This window comes from Notothenia rossii (assembly GCF_949606895.1).
Source record: "Notothenia rossii genome assembly, chromosome: 8".
NCBI classification, from domain to species: domain Eukaryota; kingdom Metazoa; phylum Chordata; class Actinopteri; order Perciformes; family Nototheniidae; genus Notothenia; species Notothenia rossii.
Window position 1 is genome coordinate 1,196,770 of NC_136906.1, and position 6,709 is coordinate 1,203,478.

General features: G+C 40.9%; 1 long non-coding RNA gene across 1 annotated transcript; it reads left to right on the plus strand.

Moving 5' to 3' along the window:
* Positions 1-2,215: 2,215 nt before the first annotated feature.
* On the plus strand, positions 2,216-2,875 carry LOC307016087. Its single transcript, XR_013801757.1, has 2 exons — positions 2,216-2,288; positions 2,431-2,875. It is a non-coding gene; the product is annotated as an uncharacterized lncRNA (long non-coding RNA).
* Positions 2,876-6,709: the final 3,834 nt, after the last annotated feature.

The following is a 6,709-nucleotide window of genomic DNA, read 5'->3' on the forward strand; positions in this document are numbered from 1 at the left end:
ACGAGTATATGTTTAGTACACATTATACAGAGGGCGATCACAGTGTGAGTACTACCATACGAGTATATGTGTAGTACACATTATACAGAGGGCGATCACAGTGTGAGTACTACCATACCAGTATATGTGTAGTACACATTATACAGAGGGTGATCACAGCAGCTTCGTGGATGCTTTAGCTTAGTGTCGGTTAATTGTCAGAGTTGATTCCAGTAATTCAGGAATCATGCTATAATAAACCTCCTTTATTCCAACACAATGACTACATTTCAAATCCACTGACACCACACATGCATGGTCCTTGTTCAATAAAGACGTGTGTACATAAATATCTCACCTCTCTGCTAAATGTGGTCAGGTGTGGACGGGCCTGCGCTTCCTGGCGGGTCAGTGGTTCTGGACGGGCGATGGAGAAGCCGTGCAGGATGTGGACGAGGAGATGCAATGTGGCCGGACTCAGAGTTTCTGTGGCGTCCTGGTGAAGAACAGCACCAAGCGCTACGAGACGGAGGACTGCAGCAAGAAGCTAAACTTCCTCTGTTACAGGAAACCTTGAAACAATCAATCTGTGGAAAAGCTCTTCTCCCTCTTCTAAGGTTCAGGTTGTGTTTATGTGATTACTGTAGGCTAGCTCAACTAGGCGTGGACTGTCCTTTCTATTGTTTCATCAACTGGAATAGAGCTTTATTGATTATATATTCTTTCTCTGATATGAAGGAATCATCCTCTACAAAGGTCCACATCTGTTCTTACATATTAAGGAAGTGGTCACAGGACAATACATTCAACATGTCCTTCCACTTGTATTATTCGTGTGTAAACTGAGTTTCCTGCATTATTACATTGCAGCTGTTCTTCACAGGAGGAGTCTCCCCAGAGTGTGGATAGTTCATCAATGCATGTGTGATATTTAGAAGCAAAGCATTCAGCCAGAAAACACTGGACTTTCATTTGAGTGGAACAATCCTTTTCATCGGTTCATTTCAGATATATGATATGGTCAATTCCCCTGCTGTGGGACTTATAAAGGAATTCTGATTCTGTTTCTGATATATTTATACAAATAAAAGTTGAGTTCAGGTGTATATCAGTATGTAGTGTCTCTACTTTAAAGAGTCCTCTCCTGCTGATGTTCAGCTGTATATCAGTATGTAGTGTATCTACTTTAAAGAGTCCTCTCCTGCTGATGTTCAAGTGTCTATCAGTATGTAGTGTCTCTACTTTAAAGAGTTCTCTCCTATGATGTTCAGGTGTATATCAGTATGTAGTGTCTCTACTTTAAAGAGTCCTCTCCTGCTGATGTTCAGGTGTATATCAGTATGTAGTTTATCTACTTTAAAGAGTCCTCTCCTGCTGATGTTCAGGTGTATATCAGTATGTAGTGCCTCTACTTTAAAGAGTCCTCTCCTGCTGATGTTCAGGTGTATATCAGTATGTAGTGTTTCTACTTTAAAGAGTCCTCTCCTGCTAATGTTCAGGTGTATATCAGTATGTTGTGTCTCTACTTTAAAGAGTCCTCTCCTGCTGATGTTCAGGTGTATATCAGTATGTTGTGTCTCTACTTTAAAGAGTCCTCTCCTGCTGATGTTCAGGTGTATATCAGTATGTAGTGTCTCTACTTTAAAGAGTCCTCTCCTGCTGATGTTCAGGTGTATATCAGTATGTAGTGCCTCTACTTTAAAGAGTCCTCTCCTGCTGATGTTCAGGTGTATATCAGTATGTAGTGTTTCTACTTTAAAGAGTCCTCTCCTCACTTTCTATCAATAGTGTCTCTGAGTTAAAGCAAAAATGAAAAATAAAGACATGTTTCTGGTTTGTTATGTGAATCATGTCGAGCACTTTTTCTTCTTCTTGCAGGTCGACCAAATCGCAATGATTACAGCCATATGCCATACATTTTGCATACATTCACAGTAAATATTTATTCAGTATGATGGCTGTCTAACAGAAGTTAAATCCATTTCTCACTTATTCTGACAATGTACTTAACCCCAAATAAAAGAACCCAATAAAAATAGTTGTTAAATAATAGTGAAGTCACGCTGCAATAACAATAACTCATCTCTCTCTCGAGTTTTATTTTTCAGCTTTGCCAAAATCCACTGTGTCAAGTGTCCTTCTTGGGTTGCCGTCCGGAGTTCTCCAATATGGGGTTATGGCTACAAAGGATCCGTTTTGTGTAAAACTCTCGCGAGAGTTTGGCTGAATGTCACGTGGCTGAATGTTTACGTTTGGCAGGCAGCCTTTCAGTTACGATCGTTTACATCAGTCGGCCACAGCAAATGATGGTGAGAAGCTAAACTATCTATTCATTATGTCAATTACAGAGAGTGTGATTGTTGAAATAGGGCGTTAGCGGTCTTGCTGGTGTTCAAAGAAGAATGACAACACTGTAGATCACCAACACTATGGTTTATTTTTTATTCAAAGGCAAGTCAACGTTGTCGCAGTAAGAGTCCCAAGATAGCTCCTGGTGCAATAAAATGTTCCCTTGCAGTGTTTTACTATTATGTCTGATGTTTCTCTATTAATATTGCTGCTGCATTAATGTGCATGTTGCATCATGTTACTGCTGTAGGTGTGTTTCCGAGCCGCTCCGATTACAACGAGAGTTACAACGAGAACGTGACGTCATATTTACACCAGACGGATCCTTTCTAGCCATAACCCCAATATGGCGGACCATCTCACACGCACTGCAGATAGGGCAGAGCTGCAGATCGGGTAGTGACACTTATCACTGGCTCAGTGTCATACACATATACATTTAATATATTTTATTATTATCCACCTTTTTGTTTCATGTCCTTTTATTTAAAACATTCTTTGAGACTTCATCTTCTGGTTCAAATTTGAATAAATGTGATTTGTATAATCACTCTTTTGTCTTTATTCTACATGAAAATGTTAGAGATTCCATTCAAATCTGTTGATTATTCATATCTCCCTCAGGAATAGTATGTAGAGTTTGTAATGCTAAATGAATATCATTTTCTCACAGGATATAGAACGAGACAACACAGTGTGTATCCATTGTGTCTGAATGCTTCAGCTCTTCAGACCCACATAGTGAGATGTGAGCATGGTCCTAATTGTGTTGGTATGCAGCCTAGGTCTGCTCTGTTTAATAAAGCAAATCTGCCACCTTTATATTGTAGAATTTGTTAAATTAAAGCAGTCTGTAATATAATGGTTTGTCCTAAACATAGCAATATATGCTTTTGAAATGTAACATGTCTTTGAAAGACAATAGTATGCAGTTTATAGTGTGTATCACCTTTAGCTTGAAAATACATAGACATGTTTTTTTTATCTATAAAAAGACTGACAGACACTTTATCAATCCCACATTTGGAAATGATTTAACAGCAGCAGTGTGTTCAGGTATTCAAATATTTAAAGTTGGAATAAAGTATAAACTACACAACACAAGTCTAATGCTCAGCAAGCCATAAGAGAAGTCCCCAGGAGACACCGACACTAACGTGGACGAGTGGACTCCGGAGTTTGCTGCATAAGCTGCACTGTATGATCTGTGGTGTAGTGGGCTGTCACTCAAAAACGGAGTAGCCAATGGGGACGCACCCCTGAAAGTCCCGCCCAATCTCAATCAAAATGAGGGAGCGCAAACGAGAAGAGCTGCAGAGAGAGCAACAGTCTGATCATTGAGAAAGAAGAAACAAGAACTGCAAACAAAAACCTGTTAAAACAAAGAAAACAGACTTATTGTTGACATGATTACACAAAGGATTTGTTTGCAACTTACAGTTTTATTTTTGAAATGTATTTTATTTTGCTTGACTCAGTTTTTCTTCTTTTAAACTCATAGTTTTGCTTTATTCTGAGAAAGTGTTGCTTTATCTTTATTATACAAAACTAATCCCATACATTTAGAATTAGTCCTATTAGTAAAAAACATGTTGTATCCCTCGATTTCAACCATGTCAGCTTGCTCCTCACTAAGCCAGGTCTCTGATATTGCTCGGGCTGTAACTTGATCTTTGATACATTTGAAATGAGGCTTCTGCTATTAAAATGTAATATTGATATTGATCCATCCATTATTCCATTTCTTTTGAGTTGATCTTCTGTGTAGTATTCACATTGGTTATGGATGTTATCAGCCCATAGGGGCGCCGCCCTCCCTCTTCCCACATGTGTGATTGTCATTAAAAATTAAAAATAAATATATATTTTAAAAACATTTTTATTTTTTATTTTTAATGAACAAGGTAAATATTATATAGTTGGTATCAGTAAAATGTATAATCTACAATAAAATCTTGTTTAAAATTGTTTTACGATGTCTAAAGTTACGGATAAGTCACATGTTTCCTGGCTGGCCGCAGCGTGTATCATTACCCTCTCTCGTCCGGGCGGTAGAAAGGAGCCCTCAGCCAGAGCAGCTGCAGCCAACAAGCTGACTGTTGCTATCTGGAAACTATACCGCCCAAACATAATTTCAGCCAATCAGCGTCTTCAGATCTGATGCTCAAAGGGCGCCCTGTCAGCGCCCTGGCCTGTGTGTCTGTGAGTTGTTTGGGCTCGTATCCAAGGTGACGCTACAGTAGTTGTCTGCAGGTGAGACCACGGTGCTAGTGGATCTCCGGAGCTGTAGATTAACATTTACATGCTTATTGTAGTTGTAAGGGCAATGCCACACACACACACACACACACACAATGTTCGTATTTAGTCTCCTGATTTTAAATGGGAATTAAATCATGTGACAGTTCTCAAAGCACCAGTGTTCTGCAGTTTGTGTGGGTCTACTGTACTGTTGCTCAGTTTTGTAAGATTCATAGCTAACCACACTGAAGATTATGGATTATCTCATATTTTTAAGCCTCAAGTCATCATTTAAGGGGTAATTTCTCAAAAATGTCTTGTCCCCCGGACCGCCCTAGTATGTACCATTTCCATAGCCCCACCAAAAATATTTTCCACCAGCCGCCACTGGATGTTATTGTGAGGGTAAATATCCTTTTCAATGTCTCTTGATTTATGTTCCGTGTATTTGAAACATTTCAAGTCCAGTTTTTCATATTCAGCAGGTGAGTGGTTTTTGTCCAAGCTTATCATGGGAGTTCTTAGTGTGTTCATTTCAGTGTGTAGCTATTCAGTTACCTTATGTTGATGTTGGTGTTTCATTCCTCAAACTGATCCAGCTCGGTGATTTCCCGGATAATGAGCACTTTCGCCATCTCTGCTGTTGATCCACTTAGTTTGATAACAATTTTACAATTTGTCGACCATGTTGCTTGAATCTTGTTTTGTTTCCTTAGTATACGCGCTCTCCTTGCGATGTCCGCGTTCTTCTTCGTAAGGTGTTCGTTAATGTAAACATTGGTCCCTTTTAGTTTCCTTCCTTGTCTGAGGAGTGCATATTTCTTTTTCCTGTCGATGATCACTGCTGGTGTGGCTGTTGTGTTCTTGCTCCGCAGGGCATGACAGGCCTCAATATCTCCGCTGTCAACAGATATGCCCTTGCTGTCCAAAAAGCAAAGCACCTGTTGCTCCAGCGACTCACGGTCCACCTCCGGAGCGTCGGCTCCCCCTCTCCCGGTGGCGGTGTCCTCTGAGGCCGCTGCCGCCCTGGCATAGCTCCGGTGTTTGGTCTTCAGGCCGCTGATAATGAGATCGTTCATCCTGGTGTATGGTTCGAGGTCGGCCACTCGATTCTCCAGAAAAGTGATATTTTTGTCCTTTTCAATGTTTTGTATTTTCAGAGATTGTATTTCTCCCATCAGCTCCATGATTTTATTTTGCTGGGCCGCGACTGTTTTGATTTCGGCTGACAAGAAGTCGAGAGCTTTCTTAATCTCCTCCACCTCTTCAGGGAGGTTTGCGCTTATTTTGGGTGCCATTTTTCCTGGCACCCAAAGATGAAAATAAGGAGCCCCTCCCCACGCCCCTCTGAGAGACATTTGGTTACAAAGAACTCAATGGAGCTCTAGGAGGAGATTCAGGTGATAAGGGGGGGAGGGGGGGAGGGGGGTTACCTTGGTTGCTGATTGGCTAATGGTTACACAAGACAAAACATCGTTATGACATCATAAAGTGGCCAAAATCTGATCAGCTCATTTTCAGACAGGTTTTTATAGAAATGGATCAAAAAGAGAGAGAATCTTTGTTCCTGAAACTTTCAGAGTCTCTTTCCACTGAGGGGACACATGTTGATGTAGAAGAGACATGAAGAAGAGGGGACACATGTTGATGTAGAAGAGACATGAAGAAGAGGGGACACATGTTGATGTAGGAGAGACATGGAGAAGAGGGGGCACATGTTGATGTAGAAGAGACATGAAGAAGAGGGGACACATGTTGATGTAGAAGAGACATGAAGAAGAGGGGACACATGTTGATGTAGAAGAGACATGGAGAAGAGGGGACACATGTTGATGGAGAAGAGACATGAAGAAGAGGGGACACATGTTGATGTAGAAGAGACATGAAGAAGAGGGGACACATGTTGATGTAGAAGAGACATGGAGAAGAGGGGACACATGTTGATGTAGAAGAGACATGGAGAAGAGGGGACACATGTTGATGTAGAAGAGACATGGAGAAGAGGGGACATATGTTGATGGAGAAGAGACATGGAGAAGAGGGGACACATGTTGATGTAGAAGAGACATGGAGAAGAGGGGACACATGTTGATGTAGAAGAGACATGGAGAAGAGGGGACACATGTTGATGTAGAAGAGA